The sequence below is a fragment of the Microchirus variegatus genome (genome assembly GCF_963457635.1).
Source record: "Microchirus variegatus genome assembly, chromosome: 19".
NCBI lineage: Eukaryota > Metazoa > Chordata > Actinopteri > Pleuronectiformes > Soleidae > Microchirus > Microchirus variegatus.
In genome coordinates, this window is record NC_139820.1 from 14,581,614 (window position 1) to 14,604,122 (window position 22,509).

The window sequence follows — 22,509 nt, forward strand, 5'->3', positions numbered from 1 at the left end:
CTCCCAATCTGCAGGAACAAAACACTGGCCATCTCACGTAAATACCTCTGGACATACTCTAATGATATTTCTCACTCCTGCCTTCAGGCACGAGGTGTTGCAGTATAAGATGCAACAAGGCCTGTTTTAGCAGAAGCTTAATCCCCTCAGCATCCAAATGATCAACGAAACAAAATCCAAAAGATAAACAACCTGTCAACCTATGTGTATGTGTGCATTAAATCATGCTTATACACTCCGGGTCTTGATGTTCAGTTCTGATATGAGTCTTTTGGTAGAGCTGCTTACATTGTCTTTCTAAAGTGATGTCGGAGGAGCTGCAGAGGAGGGTTTCTGGGATTTTACCCTTTCATCATTCTCTCCTCCCCAAATAGTTTGGCCCAGGTTGTCTTATTACTAACCCGCATGTCAGCCATGGGTGAAATCCGTCTTGGTTTCATTCATAAATAGGTTTGAATCTTTCAGGTTTTCACAGCTACTGGGAGCCTTTTTCTCATGTCTTTTTCTTCATTCTCTGTGGCATACCTAGGGAGGGAACTGGAGAGTTCGGTCTGCATCTGCACATTGAAGGTAACAGGTGGATAGTAGTGGGGACATCCACTCGCCTTCAGATAGGGCCTGGTGAAGGCGTGGATTTTGTCCCTTATGTGGTGAACAGAGCGCAGATTAGCCGGCCACCAACCTACTGACCTAAAAATGGTTTATAGGGAGACACTGAGGTGAGAGTGATGCTACTGAAACCCTCGATGAAAGGCTTCATTACATTACATGACATGTCATTTAGCAGACGCTTCTAGTGCACTGGTTTGAGCCCTCGTCCTGCATTGCACTGGTTGGACAAGGGCCATGTGGTCAGAGATAGTTACACATGAATTAACATCATTCACCGTCGTCACATGTGACATGTGATATCTGATCGATTGTAGATGCAAATGCGCATATCTGATTTATTTCCACATACGAAAGAGGCCTGAATCCATGTGCTTTTTCCCCTACTTACACTGTCATGAGTCATTTCTGTATTTTGCACCACATGCGTCACTGTGACCAGCCTGAGACAGAGACGCTCACTGAAAACACAAACAACTCAACAAAAGGCTCACCTAATAAAAACCAATCACCTGCTAAGGTCTATGATAATTAAATGTTCACTTGTTTATCCATTAGCCCACCTTTTCCAGCTGTAAAGTTAACATTACTTTGGAAACTGTCAGTCACTCTCAGTCACGTTTAACAGAGTGAGGCAGCAGTAGACCCTCAGACCCTTGGATCTGCTGTCTCTGTGGGGTTTGGTGCAGGAGATTGAGCTCAGTTCCCAACTTCAGTCTCCAGTTAGAAAAGGCTATCTACAGGCAAGATAAAAAGGCAAACATTTTTTAACATAATATTAGATTTAAGGTGAGTGTGGATGGGCAAAAGGTCATTGCTTGCCTTAAAAAAAGTCAGTTACTGTGAGTTTTGGCATCAAGATATAAAACAAATGTATTATGAATGATTGCATTTATAAAAACAAATCTTTGACCTAATTTGTGGTACAATCATTATCACAAGGTGGCAGCAGTCACTGTGACACACACACACACACACACACACACACACACACACACACACACACACACACACACAAACACACACACACACACACAACACAGCACACACACACACAGCACACATTTCACTTGCATATTTGAATATCCCTAAAACTAGATAGGGATGGCATAGATTTGTATTAGGTGACAACATCTGTGTTTCCATGTCTTAAACTAGTGGTTCTAAAACTTTTTGTACCAAGTACCACCTGCTCTTGGAGTAACACCATGATTATGATTATGATCAACACCATGACATTAAAATACAGTGGTGTAAATAGGCCGAGCAAAGTCAGCGAGCAATAAGGTGACTGTTATTAATTTACAGTAATTGTTTTTTTCGACACACTTTGGTCCAAACTCCTCAGCTGCGCTCTGATCACATTCCCTGGTTTATAAAGTACAGCAGTAGTATAGCAAGCGTGTGTTTTAGAACCATGGTCTTTAGCAATTTCCAGGTGCAGGGTTCAAAACCACTGAAAACTGCGGTTTGTTTTGTGATGCTTGTGGTGTTGTAGATGCGTGTAGTGTTCAGCTCGGCCAGCAGGTGTCCCTGTGGGCCACGCAGAAGCGGAGCGGAGAAGAGACGGGGCCTGGCCTGGGAATTCGCTGCTCGTTTCCCATTCTTCCTATGCAGACAGACACACAACATGGCGGACTAGAACAGTCGGCCGACGCGCCCGGATACAGCGGATAAACCGTGGGACTTCACACTCTAAAAGAAGAAGAAACGTTGCTTTGGGGCTAAAGTGAGGACTTTTACGGCGGGCTTCCTTCCTAAACCTGGATATAGGGGAGTATAGTGACGGTGAAGTGTTGACGGTGTGTCCCAGATCGTGCTTCCCTCCTCTTCTATCACCCAGGTCCCCCCACCCCGCTCTCACTGTCGGTTCCTGGGGTGTGGAGTCTGGGACCGGGGTTGAAAAGCGTGGAAGCAAAACAGTAGGATACATTCCAGCTTGGCTTTGATTTTTTTTGTGTGTGAAAAACCTTCTCGGATCTCCTCTCAGCTGCTTCCAGGAGTTACGGTGAGTTTTCTTGTTTTTGTTGCGTAAAGATGATCACACTTGTTACAATGTCGCTGTAGCAGCATGTTTCCTCTCTGGCTGTAACATTGTGTCACAAACAAACAAGCAAACACACACACACACACACACACACACACACACACACACACACACACACACACACACACACACACACACACACACACACACACACACACACACACACAGAAAAGCAGGCTTATGCATGGAGTGCAGTGCTGTTCAAACAGTTGTGACTCCTTGTAGAGCGTGAACATTTCACAAGTAGCTCGGAGGCAGGGAGGGATTTTTTCCCCTTTTTTTTGGCGAAGGGGAGTCTAGAGAAAAATGGTTCTTTTAAGTCGGGGCTATTCAGGGACAGCTTTTCAGAAGGCTGTCCAGCCAGTGGGCCGGTCAACCCCTGTACTACTATTTTGTGTTGCATGTACAGTAAACAGATACAACATGTTTTCAATTATTTAGCACTTATTTATTGAAATGGCTGATAGATTTGTGCAAAAAAGGCAAGTAACAAAACCACCAACATTCAGGTACAATACAATTTGCTTATAGTGCAAAAAGGTCACAGTTACAGTACCACCAACATTTGGGTATAACAATCACAATCGGCTCTTACAAAATTAGAGGGTGCACTGGCCACAATAGGCTATTTTTGCAGAAATATAAGTAACAGTACCAATAATATTCAGGTACAATTGCTACAGTTGGCTCTTAGTGCAACATATTCTAGTACATACATGGGCTGCCTGCAATTAGAGGGTGTCCCCCCCTTGCCCTCCAGAACCCCCCCCCCCCCCCCCCAAAAAAAAGCTTTTGAAAATTTGTGGTAAAAATGGGGCATTTTTAGGCCTTTTGAAGGACCACTTTGACTCATGAAGTAAGGGCAAGTAACTCAAAATGGAAAAAAACTGAAAAAACGAAATTAATTGTGCCAATTTTGTAACATTTATTGATTTATTTTTTTAATATAATTTTGTTGTTATGGCTGGGACTGTATGTACTGACATCACTGAAGTCAAGGCATTGCAATTATAGAGGGTGCCCCTCATCTGGTGCGGGCCTTTTTTTTCTGCGCACCACCCCTGCTGACTCTGCTCTTCTCTCTCCTGCATTGTGCGCCACTGTAAGCGGATCCTTCCTATCCAATGCAGAATGGATAATTTCTCTATGCGCAGTTATATCCCCACATCCATATATGACACATACATAATGATCTTTTTGACAAGGATAGATTACAGTCGCGATGAAATACAGGAGATCAAAGTAGATCTTAGTAAACTGTTGACAGATTCTCAAGAGTGCATTTTTCATTGTTTTCACTCCGTGGTCTCATTCTTTCTTTAGAAGACGCTTTAGCGTTGTAATTAATAACAGATGCATCAGGTGAGCTGATCTCTTTAGTTAACTGCTCAAAGAGAGAGAAGAGAGTGGGAGAGGGAGAGGGAGTTCATAATCAGCGCTGCGCTGCAGCCAAGTTTCGCTTTTGCGCAAAGAGACTTTCCAGTAGGGATGGGACTTTTTTGTCGACAAAACGATCGACAATCGACACGTTCGCACCTCGACAAAAAAATGAAGAGTAAAAAAAGTCGAAGTGTCACAAACACGTAAAGTTCACGACTGGATCTGGCCCCCGGGCCTTAAGTTGAATAGCCTTTGAGAAGTCTGAGCCTGTTTTGCAACAGAGATGCTGTTTCTGTGACACAGGAGCAGAACATGAGGTGTCACATTTGCCCTGTCTCACTACAAAGTGAAGATGCGACAGTAGAGATTACGGTTTTATCATGTGTCAATAATCGTGATAACCATGAAAGATGGTAATCATTATGAATATTTTACATGTGACTTGAAGTTGGTGGAGCTGGCACTTCCTCGCAGTTTATAACGAAATGACATTATTTTTTCCCTCTACTCAATTACTTAAAACTATTTATCCTGTCTGTAATGTCATCAACTATTTGCAAAGCTTCCCCATGATAATTGTAAAACATTGTAATCATTAATATTTCACGTGAATGACTTTAAAATGCTGTCTACCTTGCCATTACCATAGTTCATACCGTTGCTTTAAAATGTTTGACTTGTTATGTTTTTTTTTCAAGGCTTGAAAAGGCTTGAATTTTGGATAAATTGCTTAAAAAATGCTTGAAATACTGACAGTAAAAATATCAAATATCTTACTGGCTGAACAGTTTGCTCATCAGATGTAATACCAACAAATGGGGGCTGGCCCTTGCTTGTGTGTGTGACAGTGACTATTATAAAACATGAATTTGGTGGTTTATAACAAAATTCTCTTTAAATGTGATAGAAAGAGTTAAACAATAATGTTGAGTGTGTATTGATGTACTGCAGCTGCAAGGTGCTGGAAACGCATTGAAATAACATTAATTGTCCTTGAATTTGACTTTGTAAAAGGTGTATCAACCATGCATTTTGCAGTTGTAGTGACTTATTTTGAAGTGCCACAATGCAGAGCCTGCACATTCTCAGTCACTCCAGGAATTCACAATTCATAATCATCTTATTTTGGATTTAATTTAAAAATATGTTAATGTCATAATGTTAATTTAGAAATATGTATCCTGTTCACGATGCAGAAAACGATAAGTTTTAACTAGAGCTGTAACGGCGTCAATTTTTTTATCGCGCGATTAATGCTCTTTTTGGCCGAGCGAACTTTGTAGTTTTTTTCACAAGCTGTCGCCTCAACTAGTAACGTTAGAACAACTACAACACCACACCGGATCTAGATAGACCGGAAACACAACAACAGACATGCTGCTTAAGTAAAGAGTAAACGTTTCGTTTTGAGTGGATGGCGAGCGATGTGCGCTCCTCCGCTAGCTCCTTCAGCTCAGATTAGCTCGTTACGGCAAACAGCACATTAAACCACGGGACTTCGTCTACGTTGAAGAACGGCTCTTTATTCACAGAACTGCGGGCTGATACACAGCCTCTCTTATTATTGTACGGCTCTCTCAATAAGAGGAATAACTCAAAATATGCAGAGTGACAGTGCATATGCCAAAAAAGTTTTTGACTTTCGCGTTTATTTCCGGGTTATGGGGCCCATAGAGCATTTTGTTGCAGTACCCACAGTGGCCACCATGCAAAAATTGTCTTCAAGGCAGAGGGGGGCGGTGCTCTATCCAGTTCATATTATACATCCATGATGTAAACACACGGAACACATTACTTCCTGCTTCACCTATGTACCTCTCTGACGTCACACGCGAACGCCTCGTACCTCCTACAGCACACACACACATACACAAATGTGAAAATGTGGCACAACTAAGAGAATATATGGACAAACTCGGGGAAGAGATGAAGCAAAGGATGGACAGCGTAAGGGAGGACACGAGTAGAAAATTCAAGACTGTGGACGTGGGTATGCGGGCTCAAAGGAAAGACCTTGAGATGCTAGAAGAGCGTACTGCTGATGTGGAGGAATGGAGCACCGAGATTCAGGAAGTTCTCAAAGCCTCATTGGAACAACAACATAAACTACGAGAAAAGGTATCTGAATTAGAAGGGAGAACGAGAAGAAATAATATTTGACTGTGGGGGCTGAAGGAGGGGGTAGAAGGTGACTCAGCGGCTGAATACGTGGTCAAATTAATCCACAAAGAGCTGGGATTGTCACAGGACATTAAACTGGAGATCCAAAGAGCACACAGGGCACCAGCGCCGAAACCACAGCCGAACAAACCCCCGAGGGCAATTATTGTCAACTTTTTAAGGTTCGATGTCAAGGAAAATGGAGTGCGGTGGAAGTGGAGGGACAGAGAGTGACCATGACTACGCGGCAGAAGTGGCGACGAAACGGCGGAAATATGCGGCGCTAAAGAAAATTCTCAAAGAGAAGGGGATTAAGTTTCAGTCACCAATGGACACACTGAGGGTTCACTGGAATGATGGTTTCAAAGTGTACAACAGCGCCCAGGACGCGGCGAGGGCGATGCGACAGAGAGGATGGCAGGTGCCAGATCAGGGAGAAGAGGGACCCGCACCGCTGCAGAGGCTGGAGGCTGCGCGAAAGTGGACCAAAGTTGGTGACAGGAGATAGGAACGAGGGGACGAGACACTGTAACCCAAAAAAGCAGAACACAGACGCAGTCTGATTTTGAAGCTTATTGTTTTTATTACTGTGTTTCTTTTGGAAAGCCGCAATCAGTAAGAAACTAATTCATTTCAAGTTCCCCTAAAGGAAAGACCAGAGATGTGTTACTTTTGGCAAATGTGATATGTGCGGTATCTGTACTTACTTTTATTTTCTCTATTTTTTTAAATTATTATTATGATTGTTTTTTTTTTCTCCTCCTTAAGGATGTGCTCATGAATAAGATTAGATACGGAAGGACTCACCGAAGCATGTGTGGCACAATATTAAAAGTTGAGGGTTTAAAGACTGAATAAGCTGTACAAAACGCTCCGGCCTGGAGCTTTTGAGTTCAGTTTGAATGTTGGACAATACTAGTGAGCTTGGGAGATCGCCTGCAGGGGAGATCTTCGCCACTAGGGGGGGCCCTTTCACTAGTAGAGGCCTTACCCCCCACCCACCAGCATGGAAAAGGGGGATGAGCGTTATCCCCCCAAATGCCTTGGAAGGCCAGGTCTTGCTTCTTAATATCTGTTTGTTTAACTTAGTGGTTGCTAACATATTGTTGATTGTGTATTGTGACATGTGGGGGACAGAAAGATGCCCTGAAGGGAACTATGACGCAACATAAAGGTATCAAAATGGTGTTGTTAAATGTTAATGGTATGAATAACCCAATTAAAAGGGGAAAGTTGATGACAAAATTTAGAAAGGAAGAGCTACAAGTTATTTTTCTACAAGAAACTCATTTATCAACACAGGAACATGAAGAGCTGAAGAGATTCGGATACAATAACACATTCTACAGTTAATTTAAGCAAACTAATAGGAGAGGGGGGGCTACACTAATTAGAAACTCAGTGAAATTTGAAATAAACAAAGAAATGTATGATAGTGATGGGAGATATGTGGTGGTGAAGGGGAATATGGAAGACCAAATGGTAACATTAATTAACGTATATGCACCACCAGACTGCGAGGAGGCATTTTTTGTGGCACTATTCGATATCATAGCTCTGGAAGTGGAGGGAACTCTAATCTGTGGGGGGGGGACTTTAATGTGGTACTAAATTACGACTTGGACACGACGAGCACAAGGAAAACTAGGACACATATCTCTAGATACATAAACTTACAACTGAAGGAACTAGGAATCACAGACATATGGAGGGACTTGCATGCACTCGATAGGGACTTCACACATTATTCACATCCGCATTCAACCTACTCAAGATTTTTTTTTTTTTTATGACAACTGGTGACAAACACAGAGTAGAAAGCTGTAAGAAAGGGGTTACCGGCTTGTCAGACCATAGTGCGATATACCTGACAGTGAATCTAACAAGTAGTAAGAGGAACACAGTCTGGAGGTTGAATGTTGGCATATTGAATAATAAGGGATTAGTTGAAGAAATAAAGAGAGATATAATCAGATATAGGGAGGAAAACGATAATGGCAAAGTGGATCCAACTATCCTGTGGGATGCAATGAAAGTGGTGATAAGAGGGAAACTAATAACACAAACAGCACTTCTCAAAAGAACTACACCCGAACTCTATGCCAATCTAACTGGGCAACTAAAGGAACTAGAAAGACAACATAAAAAAACAAACGATCTGGAGACACTTAAGAAGGTCAAAGAGATTAGAGGGAAGATGGACACAATTTTGTCAACAGAAGTGGAGAAGAAAACTAGGTTTATGAAGCAGACATTTTACGAAGGTGGGCCCAGAGCAAATAAATTATTGGCCAGAAGGATTGGGGTACAACAAACATATAACGCTATACATAAGATCAGGAACCCCAAGACTAAATAGCTATTGAGAGAACCACAGGAAATAGAAGGGACATTCGAGGACTATTACAGGACATTGTACACACAACCAACCTCAGCAGGGGAAGAGAGTATGAAGACTTTTCTAGAGGGGCTTGACTTACCATCTATAGGAGAAGAGCAGAATAGATTACTGAATTCAGATATTACAGAGAAAGAGATGGGCGAGGCAATTAGTAGAACAAAGAATGGTAAATGGCCAGGTGGTGATGGGTTCCCACCCGAATTCTATAAGATGTTTAGGCAGGAATTAAATCCCTTACTGTTAGCATCACTTAGATACACTATGAAGGAGGGAAAAACACCCCCACCTTGGAAAGAAGCCATCATAACTATAATCCCTAAAGGTGGAAAAGATAAAGAACTTTGCAGTAGCTTCAGACCAATCCATACTTAATGTTGACTATAAGATCTATACCTCAATAATTTCAAAAAGATTTGAGACATTCATGCCTGACATTATAGACGAGGACCAGACCGGATTTATAGGAGGAAGACAGGCACAGGATAATATCAGGAAAACAATTCATATAGTGGACACGATACAGAAGAGTGGGGAGAGTGCAATCTTAGTGAGCATGGACACAGAAAAGGCATTTGATAGTGTGGGATGGACCTTTTTATATAATGTCTTAGGAAAGTTTGGTTTCAATGAAAACTCAATTAATGTGTACAAACACTGTACCAAGAACCAACAGCAAGAGTGAAGGTCAATGAGAGTCTGACCAATCGGATTATGTTAGAGAGGTCAACTAGACAGGGGTGATGTCTATCTCCGACACTTTTTGATATTTTCATTGAACCATTGGCCCACGCAATTAGGCAGAATCAGGACATCAAGGGAGTGCAGATAAGAGGTTCAGAATACAAATTGGGCTTATTTGCGGACGATGTAATAGCATATATAGGACAACCAGACACTAGTTTTCCAATACTAATGGACTTATTGGAAGAATATGGACACTAGCTCGGGGTATAAACTTAACATGACAAAGACACAGATCTTAGCTTTAAATTACTCACCAACAACAAGAGGGGAGGAGAGCCAGGGTCAAACTTGTGACACTACATTTACCCAAGGAGAGAGGCGTAATGGCAGTGCCAAATTTTAAAGATTATTATTATGCAGCACAGATCAGAGCTGTGGCATGTTGGTGTAATATGGACTATATAGCCAAGTGGAAGGACATAGAATTGAGGGGGGCAAATCACCAAATTCAACACATAGTAGTAGATAAAGAATTATTTAAGACACAACAAAGTTTAATAGACCCAATAACTAAATTCACTTTAAATACTTGGTACACAATAGTAAGGAGATACGAATTAGAAAAAGAGACAAACATCTTAAGATGGTTAATATATGATAACACATTTTTGCCAGGAAGAGAAGTAAGATGACAGAGTACAGGAAAGAAATATCGGAATTTTAAAGATGATACTAGGTTATGAGATACCTATGTTCTGCTCCGTGCTTTATATGGGGAATCTTACACAGGAAAATACACAAGGTGGGGACAGATATCTGATTAAGGCACTAGTGGCAACCAGCAAGAAAACCATAACTAGAGCTTGGTATAAGACAGACCCACCTACAAATGAACAATGGCTGGGAGTAGTAGAAGAAGTGTGGAAAGACTCACACACATATTGAGGCTCCAGGAGGGGAAATTTGAGTCAAGGTGGGAAAAGTGGAAAAGGTAACGACACAACAAATTAGGAAGGCCAAAATCATGCCATGATGTTGCATGATAATGAAAGAAGGAAACTCACATGTCAACTTGTTGATACTTAAACTAAGTTGTTATTATTGTTTTATTTTTTACTGCTTTTTGATGTTTTTTTCTGTATATATAATATGTCACATAAATGTTCTTTAATTCAATATGGACATAAATGCTGTAATTTGTATGACAGTCTCACTACAAAGTGAGGATGCGACAGTAGAGGTTACGGTTTATTATTTAAAAAATGTTAATGTTATAATCTTAATTTAAAAATATGGATCCTGTTCACGATGCAGAAAACAATTAGTTTTAACCCAAATGTAAGTAATTTCATGGTGACTCAGAGCCATTTTAGGAGATTAAAGCAGATTTTTGCCATTATTATTATTGAACTGCAAATATTTTGGTCTACATAATAGTGATTAGAAAGTTTCCCATTGTCCCATGTCTATGAGTAATAGCGAAACATAAGCAATACACCTAGAGTGACCACCTGTCCTGCTTTACGTTGTACTGTACAGCAATTTTAGCCTTTGTCCCGCGTCACGCAAATTGTGCGTCTGTCCCGATATTTCTATCGACCCTGCCTAATTGAAAATAAAAACACGGATAGTAGGGCTGGACGATTAATAGAATTTTAATCATGATTTCGATTTTGGCTTCTCACAATCATAAAAACATTATAATCGAAGAAAAACGATTAATGCGCGACGTTTATGTAAAATCCTATGCTAGAAAACCACCTTGAATGCACCTGTGTTACGTGCAGCTGCAGCAAGTGTGCAACGTGTGTGGATCAATAATATCAGGAGCGAGCGATTGAAAACATGGCAGAAAAATAAAACAAAGGTAGGACTATATCAGTTAACTGGAAACAGTTTGGCTTCAATGTGACGGACGACGAGCAAAAGGAAATTGTTTGCAAAGTTTCTCGCGCTGTCGTGTCTGCTCCTGAATGCAACACGACCAACTTATTCAGTCACTTAAAGTTCAATCATAAAGTGGTCTATGACCAGGCGATAAAGCTCGTCAGCCAACCCAACACAGTCCTCTATTAAGAACACTCCCATATCCCACCACGTCTCGCAGACACCAGGAGATAACGGAGGTTGTGACATGGTAGTGAAGGACATGTAAGCATCAGTACAATAAGCAATCCAGGATTCAAGAAACTTGTTAATCGTGTTTATTAATCATGATTCATTATCGATCAAAAATAATTGTGATTATTATATTTTCCATAATCGTCCGGCCCTACAATATTATCTTAAGTTTAAAGTTATTACGTCTGTCCCACTTTACCATGCCAATTGTCCCACATTTTGTCTGTCTGGAGGTGGTCACCCTAAATACACCGCACCTTTTTGTTGGTCATTTTGGCAAAAGCACCGCCCCAAACACTGGAAGTGGTTTTGTGTTCCATTTACATCAGAACCAGGGGCCCGTTTCACAAAGCAGGTTTAGTGAAAACTGTTAACCCTGAAATGAGGGTAACTCTTGAGTTTTCCATTTCACAAAGGGAGGAAAGTCAAACCAGAGAAAGAGGAGTAACTCTAGCCTGTTTCACAGAGAGAGGTAACTTAAGCTCTCAGTCAGTTACCATGGTAACATGCTCTATGAACCTAACCACGGGCCCGTTTCACAAAAGTAGGATTCAGATATCCAGGATGATTGACTGAGCCTGGTTCAACGAATCCAAAACAAGGGTGTCCAGGCTCAGTTGGTTACACAAGGACCAAGCCAGGATGATCGGACACGGATTCATCAAGCCAGGTGAAACCAATCCTGGATAAGTGCGTGAACACAGCTTCCTCAAATAGACCTCGCAGTCGATCGCAGATTCTCAGATTCACCATGACAACTGCGGTGTTCTTTTCGTCCTCGGGGGCGGAAATCCTCATGGAGGAAGTGAAAGACCAAATCAAAAATAAATGAAACACGGCCACGATAATAAGCGTGTGCGAACGTGCGTGTGGTGTGCGGATATGTGCATGCAGATTAAAGATGACTGGGCCAAAGCAGACATGTCGGTATAAGTCAAAATTAAATACAAGAACATCCTGCAGAATGGTGATTTTTTTTGTACTTGATGTGGACATCATGACTACACTGGACAAAGCAGATGCATTTGAGTGTTGTAGCACATTTCACAATTGCCCTGACTAATACTTAACAATGCACAAGCATACATTATTTTACCTACAGGATGTCTACAAACACATTATCTGTGCTGTCCTTCAGTGTGTCCTGCCTGAGGAAGGAGAGGGCTTAAGAGTGCCATCACACATGGACTGGGACAATCCTGCCATCTATTTCAGTTAATATGCAATATGCATTAATATTTGGCCTCTTATGATGCTTGTGTTGTATACTGTATGCATACAAGCTGCTGGGAGGCATCCATTCATGTGTCTTTTCATTTGTGTATGGGTTGACATGGGCTCTGTATTATATACAGACCTTTGAATGTGCATTTATATAATATGCTTTGAATTGGTGCTTTCTGTCTGTAGAGACAGTTCAGTTTTGAAAGGAGTTGATTTACTTGCTTTGATTTATCCTTATTCAATAAAGCAACATCGTGTTAGTCTTTGATTTGTTTTTATATTTCTATTGTGTGTATAAATATACAATTATTATTAATCATTTTCAATAAATAAATAAATAAATTATTGTAATCAATTATTACAAATGTTTAGATAATGACAGTGGGTATAGTTGAATGTGAAAACATTGTGTAGTGGGCAGTGGAATAACTATTAGTTTCCATTTGTGGTGACTGCTGGCTGAGATGAGGGATGAGATTTAATAAATCCTGGAACTTAGCATGCTCCAGACCAGGCTAACGCCACAGGATAAATCTCCATGGTAATTTATGTCATAACATATCCTGCTTTCCCCTATCCTGCTTTTGAAAAACCGGATCAAGGATAAATTAAGCCAGGATAAGCAACATATCCCAGCTTAATCCCTTATCCTAGTTTTGTGAAACGGGCCCCTGGTCGGTTTTTCTCAATAAACCTGTCTCCGCCCTCTTTCAGCCACACACGGTATTTGATTTGATTTCCTCATTCATTCAGTCAACAGGCGAGTTTTGAAGTCTGTTCTGCGTCTTTATTAGAAGTTATATTAGGTGGAGACTATTTTCACTACCATGTCCTTTTGACGGTGATCCTGTGGATGAAGGTGCAGCATTACTGCGCAGAGAATTAAAGGTCACATAGAGTGGTCCTGTTGCATATATGTGAGTTATGGAGGTCTACTTACATATATTAAGTTGTTTTTATGGTCAAAATCCTCCTAGTTGATGTAAACGAGCCGATTGAAATCTGTCCTTTTCGAAGCGCTTGTCAGTCGAGCTATTTTTAGCCATAAATCTCGCCCGAGAAGACAGAGTGTGTTGTGATTGGCCAGCCAGCGTAGAGCCTTCCCACCTGTGTTGTGATTGGCCAGGTATCTGGAAGTGACGTAATCTATCACGTCAGCTCTCAGAAGCGCAGCTCCCTCTCTGGAGCGGTGGATGCATTGTTCATCATTATCAAAACATTGTTTTAACAGTATTTAAAAATAAACCGGAGTCAGACCCAGGGTCAGAAGACACTGTTGCTCGTGAAACACCTCCACAACGGACGTTATTCTTCTTCTGCGGTTCAATGTAGGCAACCGGATGTGCCCGGACTAGTGCCCGGAGCAGGACGATCGGTTGTTCAGGAGAACCGCTGCTTACGTAACGTTAACGGGATTTTCAGTGATCTCGTTGAGCCCCGAGATTACAATAAAACACAACTTTCTCAGCAATGGCTGAACTGTTTGTTTCGAACCGTCAGGCTTCATAAACGAGGTAATGACGCAGATACACACCAAAAAAAACAGCGATAATAGGAACTTCTGGTCTAGTTCCGCTTTAAATGTTCGTCAGGAGATCAGACCTCATAGATGTTCTTACATTTCCATTTTTGACCGGTACCGTCACAGTCCATCATTTACTTACACAACCTAATCCGTCCTTAGATTTCAACATTAACAACCGGAGTCATGCTCTCACATCACAGCAGATATTGTGTGTTGCGCATCGTTTTTTTTGCAAATGGGAGTTTTTTTATACAAAGTCAGAGATGCAGAACACTTGAACATGATATAACTGAGAAGTCATTTATGTGTGTGAAAACATTACTATGTTGGTGATAAAACAACTGTGTACAGTCAAACAGCCACTTCATATTTACTTATAAACACAATGTAAAACATGATCAAAATGAGGTAATCCCATGAGATTATGCCGAGGTCTTACCTGTTTGAACAATGTTTCATCTTAAACTGCTGCCAAGTGCGCTTCTCCACATAAATAAATTAATTAATTAGGGATGGGGCCGATCCGATCCAGTATCGGTATCGGGTTCCGATACAGACTTAATTGACGGATCGGAAATCTCTATAGTTGTATCGGAAATTTCCGATCCGTCTGTGTGTGTGTCTGCTGAAATGTCTCCACAAGTGATTCCCTGACTTCTCTGCTAGCTGGCTGTAAAAAGTGGAATGGGTTTCCTGAACTGAGGCGTGTCTCGACGAGACGCGGAGTAATGATGCACGACTCCGTTCAGGAAATCCATTCCACAGTTTAGAGCCAGCTAGCAGGCGAGCATGATTGACCAGGAGTTAACCAGGAAGTTCAGCTCCGCAACCTGCAGCCGACGTAAAACGCCTGCTCGCTGAGGAGAACAGTTCTGACAGCGGCATAAAAACAGTGAAAACCACACTCCTTCAAGCCAGGGTTCACGTTCGCCGGTATATGTGCCGGTTTTTGGCCGTTGTCACGTGAATTTGGCTGGCACAAAAAAATATCACCGGCCAAAATATCACCGGCCAAAATGTCAGGTGAAATCAATGATTAACACGGAGACGGTATTTATTTATTTAAAATGCCGGCATCGCGTTGTTTGGAGATTGAACATTCACAGCTTGTCTGTGACTCAGTTTATGTGTGTGTCTGTGACTCCGTTTGTGTGTGCCCTGCTATGCGCTCACTGTGTGTGTGCGTGTGTGCGCTGCTATGCGATCGGTGTGTGTGTGTGTGTGTGTGTGCGTCTCCAGGGGTCTGTAAAGTCGCTGTAAACGTTGTAAAAGTCGTACATATCATACTTGCCTGTATAAAGGAGTTTATTAAAGCCATATAATCAAAATGATGACAAAATATTATATGATAATATAATATTAAAGCAAACAGAGCATCCATATCGGAATAGTATCGGAGTATCGGCAGCTATCTAAAGTCAGATATCGGGATCGGATCGGAAGTGAAAAAAGGTGGATCGGTGCATCCCTAAAATTAATAGGCTACCACTCAAGTAGTTTCCCCCTGTAATAGTATTGTGATTGTGCAAAGGATGACATTTAAACGTACGCATTGACCCGAGCAACAATGTTCTCCCTCTCTTTTGCTGCTGCAGCGGTGCTACACTTCCTTCTAAAAACTTGCTCAAACTCACCGTATGAGCGCATTTAATATTTCCAACTCCAGTGGAGTGAAGAACGTCGCCCTCCGCTTCCCCGTTGCCATGGTGATTCATCGAAACGGGGCTCCATTGATGCTGTCTTTTTTGACTTGTGGTGCACGCGCTTAACTCGAGGTGAAACTACTGAACAAACTAACTCAAATCAGCTGTTGTGGAACCGAAAACTCAGTTTCCTATCTCAGAGTAGATCAACTCAGAGTTCAGGGTTAGACTCAGAGTTTGTTGAACCTGCTTTGTGAAACAGGCCCCAGGAGTGATGTCAACCCTGGGTTCACCGTGTTCCAGTTGGGTAGTCAGAAATGCAAATTTATATAAGTAGTAGGGATGCACCAATCCACTTTTATTCACTTCTGATCCGATACCTGTATTTGGATATCTGCCAATACCGATACCCGAATTTGGATATGGATGCTCTGTTTGCTTTAATATTATTATCATCATTGTTGATTTTATATAAGGCTTTAATAAACCCCTTTATACAGGCAAGTATGATATGTATGACTTTTGCGATGTTTACAGCGACTTTATAGACCAGTGGGCGTTTTGTTTAACTTTGAAAACAATTCTGCCGCACGAGTGAGATCCAGCTAACTCTATTTACTGCAGGCGGAGAGTCTCACACACGCACACTCACTATATATAAACTAACTATATAAACTTATTGAAAAAAACATTACACTATAAAGAACCCACATTATAAAACAATATAAATATATAGAACAATAAAATATTGTAAATAACTGAAAAAAAAACATATATAAACTGAGTAAAAAAGATATGCATTACACTGTAAATAATCCTCTTCATTTTCCAACTTGCAGAACGATAACTTCACACAGGTTAACGTGAGGTGGGGCCCCTTTAGGGAGGTTTCCTACTGAGATGTCATTGCAAATCGCCCATTGTTGTTTAAGAGGGACAGGGAGGCGGCTGCTCACTGCACATTTCAGTAAAAACAGCCCTCAGGCTCCGAGTGTCGGGGGTCCCCCATTCAGCTCGGGACCCCAAGCAGTTGCCTGCCTTGCCTGTTCACAAGCTGCGCTTCTGGTGACCAGTGTATGAGTGAGGCCTTCTAATGTCTGCCATAAAGTTGAAGCGTTATATTTAAGTTAAGTAGTAACTTAAGTATAGTTAACATTTCGTATTCATAGCCATAGTGTTTAAAGACTCTTGAACAGATCTCAGTGTTGTAGTTGTGATATCTAGGGCTGCAACTATTAATACATTCTTAAATTAATCATCAACTAATTGATGAAGTGATCTGAATTTCTTTTTAAATATTTATGTTATATATTCATTTTGATTTGTTTACAAAACAAGACATTTGAGATGGTTCATCATTCCCAGGTTTTCAGCAGTTTCTGACAATTTGTGGACAAAATGATTACTCGATTAATTGAGAAAATAATGGATGGATTAATCAATTGTGAAAATAATTGTTAGTTGCAGTCCTAGTGTTATTGGTATTGAACCATCCCCAGCTAGTAACCTGTTTTTAAATGTATTTTTATTGTTTGAATTGTTTTTTAAATGTAGATATTGTAAGCCATGTTTTTTTGTAGCATTAGTCAAAAAAGTGAATCTGTTGGGTGGAAGTGTGGCCCACAACAGGAAAGAGTCGGTGCATCCCTATCCCTTAACACATGCTGTTTCATATCCATGTTTCTTATTCAGACATTCTGACACAGTGTCTCATGAGTGTGCATTCCCCCTCAAACCTCTCCCAAAGTTTTCTTTTTCTTCCTAATGAATACCCCCCCTTTCTCTCTCTGCTGGGTGTAACTGAGCATACAATTTCAATCTTGTGGGCGTTGAGTATTTTTTGTTGTTGTTCATGTCTCACTTTGCCTTCACTTGTAGGCTCTGCTCTGTAAATCATGGACTATTCCTTTACTGACTGTATGTCAGGAGCGATGGTGAGGAACAAAAATTCCACATGTGGAATATGTCGGAATCGGCAGATAACCAAAGTTCAGGTATCGGATCGGAAGTGAAAAAAAGTGGATTGGTGCATCCCTATCCCTAAATATAACATCTTTAATGACAAGAACAATATAACCGTAATAATGACTAACTCAAAACTAGCATGATATTTGTACCACAACAGCAGTGTCTGTCTACGACACAAATGCTGATGTCATAAGCAATCGCTGATGTAATTACCAAAGATATAGTGAAATTCATCAAAGTGGATTGAATCAGCTGATGAACGTACTGTAAATGACCCTCATGACTAAGTCCCTGGTTGTGAACGGTTCTCAGACAGTTCTTCTCCTGATATTTACACATATTTACACTGACTCTAGACAGAGAAGCAAAGAAGAGTTGCGCGTGAAGTAGGGATGGGAATTTCATAAATTTTTAGAGTCGATTGTGGAGGTCCACGTGTCGAATTTTTTGTCGATTTTTATTTATTTTTTTCTCTTTTTTTTTTACACCATCAGTAACAGCAGTAATGCGGGGGTGGAACTTATTCTACAGTGTACTACTTCATTTTAGGTCAAAAAACATGGCTGTAATGTCCATTATTGACCATCAGAACAGCTGTAATATATATGAGGGGCAAGGTTTTTGAACCTGTGCTCATTAGGTGTCCACCAGAGTGAAGTACAGTGATCCTGACTGGGTGAGATGCCGTCTTCATTTGTGTAGCGCTTGTGTTATGTCCCCCACTCACGTCCTAAACTTAAGTGCAACCTCGTTTGCACTGCACGCACACACACAGCCACTCGAGAGAACGAGCTGGTGACGCGCTCACCATCATCTGAGAGCGCAGAGAGCCTGGACAGCAGGATCACCTTTTCGTGCACAGCTTCTTAAATCTCCATGGTCGTGAACTTTGTGTTTGTGACACTTCGACTTTTTTTTACTCGTAATTTTTTTGTCGAGGTGCGCATGTGTCGATTGTCGATCGATTTGTCGACAAAAAAGTCCCATCCCTAACTAAGACCCAACTTATTGATAATTAAATTACTATAATACTATTTTAAAAATCGATTTTAATCGGTTAGTTGTTGCAGCCCTTAATGGGAATTATATGGTGATGTATATCGATATCGTACAATATACAAGAACAGTATATTGACAAAATTTCCATATCACACAGCCCTATGAATTACATTATCCAGGTATGTTGGCTCAATTTTATTCGGACTAACAGATAAAGAAACCAAATGAATGTATTTTCAGGTGCATGTAAATGCACTGACTTTCTTTCTTCTCCACAGAAAAGGTGTAATTCTGATGTATTAGAATATATGTATTTTTATTACATGCCCTCTGTCATTGTGTTCTTATTCCATGATTACAGTGGGTTTTAACATGAGTTTGTTTTCATGTTGCCATGGCACTGACTGTTAGTTACTGATGAATGTGTGAGTAGGTTTGGCAGAAGTTGGGACTATTAACAATGGGTGTTAATCTTCACTGGTCCCACGATTCGATTCAATTACGATTATCCAGTCAACGATGGCATGGCAATGTTTTTTATCAAAGGACACAAGCAGTCTGATAATATAATAATATAATATAAGATAATATAAACTCCATTTTTATTTTATCTGCCCTGGGAAAGCAAAATCATCACAAAAACTAGAAGAACAGGTTCATGTAGTCCTGTTTCTTGTTAACAGTATGTTAACTGACACATTAACTGATTTAAATGTTTTACTATTGCCATAATTGTGTAACTGAGATGAGCCACAAATCATCTCAGTTACACAATTCCAATTCCTTGCTTAACCCTCAATCTTTACCCTCGAGCTCAAAAATGTGCTCCCTCTAGTGCAGGTGCTGTCCCGATTCTCAGAAAAATTAAGTTGAGGGCCGAGTTTAAGGGCTGTATATCGCCCTCAATATTGAGATTTTCCGACACCACCCTTGGGAGCAAGGGCTACCCAGAATGCATTGCGTGTTTTCACATAAGAAAGATGGGGTCGAAAGATTATGAAAACCATTGTATTATCTTAGTTATACCCATATTATGGATTACTATACTAACGTCATTGTTGCGTAACATTTATTTTTATTTTACGATCTTTTGTCAATAGCCGGCCGGTGCGGATCGTTTGCTATCGTTTACCCTTCAATAAGCCGTGGTGTGTGGTAACTGTCAGCTGAATATGTCCGTGGTTGTGGTATTTGTATGAGTATCATCTTATAACTAACTGACAACCTAATAACTTGACTGAAAAACGTATCGTAATAAATAATCGTGACGTAAATGTGTTCTTCTTCTTTGGAGTTGACAGACTGGAAGCAGCTTTCGCGTCATTCTGCCCCCCACAGTCTGAATACGTATCTGCATTTAAGGGGTGTCCCATTTCTAAGTGACAAAATAACCCTCAACACTTGGTTTTGAGGGCCAGTTAAGATAAGGGTTGAGCTTGAGGGTTAAGATTGAGGGTTAAGATAGGAATTGGTATTGGCCCTAACTGTTGTGTGTGTTGGCAGCATGTGACAAAATATGTCAGTCCTTGCTAATGTAATGTACCGTTACTGTTGGGGTTGTGCTGACTGACGACAATTGCGTGTGTGTGAGGAGCTGTGTGTGTGCTGTAGGAAGTATAGCTGCCAACTCTCACACATTGGCCGTGAGACGCACACATTTGATTGACTTCTCACGTTCTCACTCCTCCGATTTGTCATGCTGAAGTACACATCACGATTAAAAACGTTCTGAATATATCTGACAGCTGAGATCACATGTGATCTAATATGTTGAGCCTGAGAAAATCAATCATGATCGCTAAGTTATGCCTGCAGAGACTGTGAGAGTACAATATGGAACTGTCTGTGGTTGAGCCAATACATCCATGGGCTGAGCTTGCGCTAACCAAATGATGTAAATATCATCCATGCTCTGATACGCCTGAAACCGCTTGCACCCGCAATACCTAGACAGTTCGGTTACGATCAGTTGCATCATCCTGTACTGAGCGGCAATGGTTCTTGGAATTTAGCCAAGGACGTGCAGGACAGATCGATTTTACGGTATAGGTTGGGTAATGACATGCACCACACCGACGTTCCAACCACCAACCGGCATTATTATTATATACATCTTCTTTTGTGCATGGTATAACACTATAACTGTGGAAGTAATAATAATAATAATAATAATAATAGTATTGTATAAAGCAACGGTCCCCAACCACCACTGGGTCGTTTGGTACCGGGCGGCACAGAAAGAATAAATAACTTGAATAAAATAACATTATTTCCGTTTTATTTATTATCGTGGTCTGAACAATGTTTTATTTTGAAAAATGACCGGATTCCCTCCCTTACATCTGTCTATGACTCACTCTTGACGCCTCCAAGGGAGATGGCCAGAGTGTTTGCAGCGTGAGCTGCTGCAGCGATTTCTCTCAGAAAAGCAGTCACCGCTGGCAGAACATTTCAGTGACAAGGAGTGAGTCGCAAAACTTGCTTACTTGTGCGACGTACTCAGCCTACACAAAAATAAGTAAATGAACTAATGGCCAAGACCGCAGACCTCGCTCACTCGCACTCGTTACTCTCTCTCTCCTGCCCGCTCGCCCACCCGCGCTCTCGGCGCATACTGATTTTGATGAACAACAAACAAATGCTGAGCACTGATCAATAGTTTTGTGCAAGCAAATTAAGGTCCCGACTCTTGTCCCAAATATGACAGGCTTCACTTAGTGATTGAAACAAGTATATAAATTATATGTTGTTGTTAGTCATATATTTTGTCGTGTTTCACATTTTTGTGTCTGATTCAAGTGTTTAAGTCTTTATTTGAGTTTACATTTTGTTGTGTCCTTTTAAGTGTTAAGTCTTTCGTCATTCTTGTTATTTTGTTGTGTGCTTTATTTTATCGTGTGCTTTTAAGCGGGGAGTCGCTGCAAAATTTCCTGCAAAAGTTATGTCCCCATAATGACAATAAAAATTCTTGATTCTTGATAAACATTAATGAAACGTTTACAGCTGTTTTGTGTACCATATTTTGAAGGCTCGTTTAAGCGTTACCATAGCGACCAGAGAGCGTTAGGGGGTCGGTCCGTGAAAATATTTCCTGACATTAAACCGGTCCGTGGAGCAAAAAAGGTTGGGGACCGCTGGTATAAAGCATTAATAAGCTTGGTATGCATAAAATATTACTGCAAATAAATATATTGCTTGTGTGCTGGTAACCCTGACTGGGCCAGCCATACATTTGCCCCGCATGCCGCGATGTCTCATTCCAAGGTTTTCTAAAAAGTTGGCAGCCCTGAGGAGGTATGAGACGTTAGTGTACGTAGAACGTTGGTGCATGGGGGAAGCAGGAAGTAATGTGTGCCGTATGTTTACACCTGCATATTTTGAGTTATTCCTTTTATTGTGAGAGCCGCACAATAATAAGAGTGTATCACCCTGCAGTGCTGTGAATAAAATTCTGTTCTTCAACGTAGATGAATTCTCATCATTTAATGTGTCGTTGCGGTAATGAGTTGAAAGTTGAAAGCAATTTATGAGCATCAGTTTCCAGTTAGAAAAGGTTGTCTAATGGCGCATTTGTATTGGCGCTACTTGCCTCGGCACGACACGACACAGCACGGCACGGTTTGGTTGTGTCAACACCAAAGTCCAGAGGGAAGAGCAGTGTTTTTACATAATTGATTCACTGATGCAGATTTCAAATGATTGCCCACATTTCCCTGGTAATTGTCGTAGATTAACCCATGTTTTTAGG

At 41.0% G+C, this 22,509-nt stretch overlaps 1 protein-coding gene across 1 annotated transcript in view; it reads left to right on the forward strand.

Moving 5' to 3' along the window:
* The first annotated feature begins 2,483 nt into the window (after window positions 1–2,483).
* The window catches only part of ptpra (protein tyrosine phosphatase receptor type A), a 99,417-nt gene continuing 79,391 nt past the window's right edge, over window positions 2,484–22,509 (forward strand). Inside the window, exon 1 of the mRNA XM_083906248.1 lies at window positions 2,484–2,617. The gene's annotated coding sequence lies outside the window, so the exon portion shown is untranslated. The remainder of the gene's footprint in view (window positions 2,618–22,509) is intronic.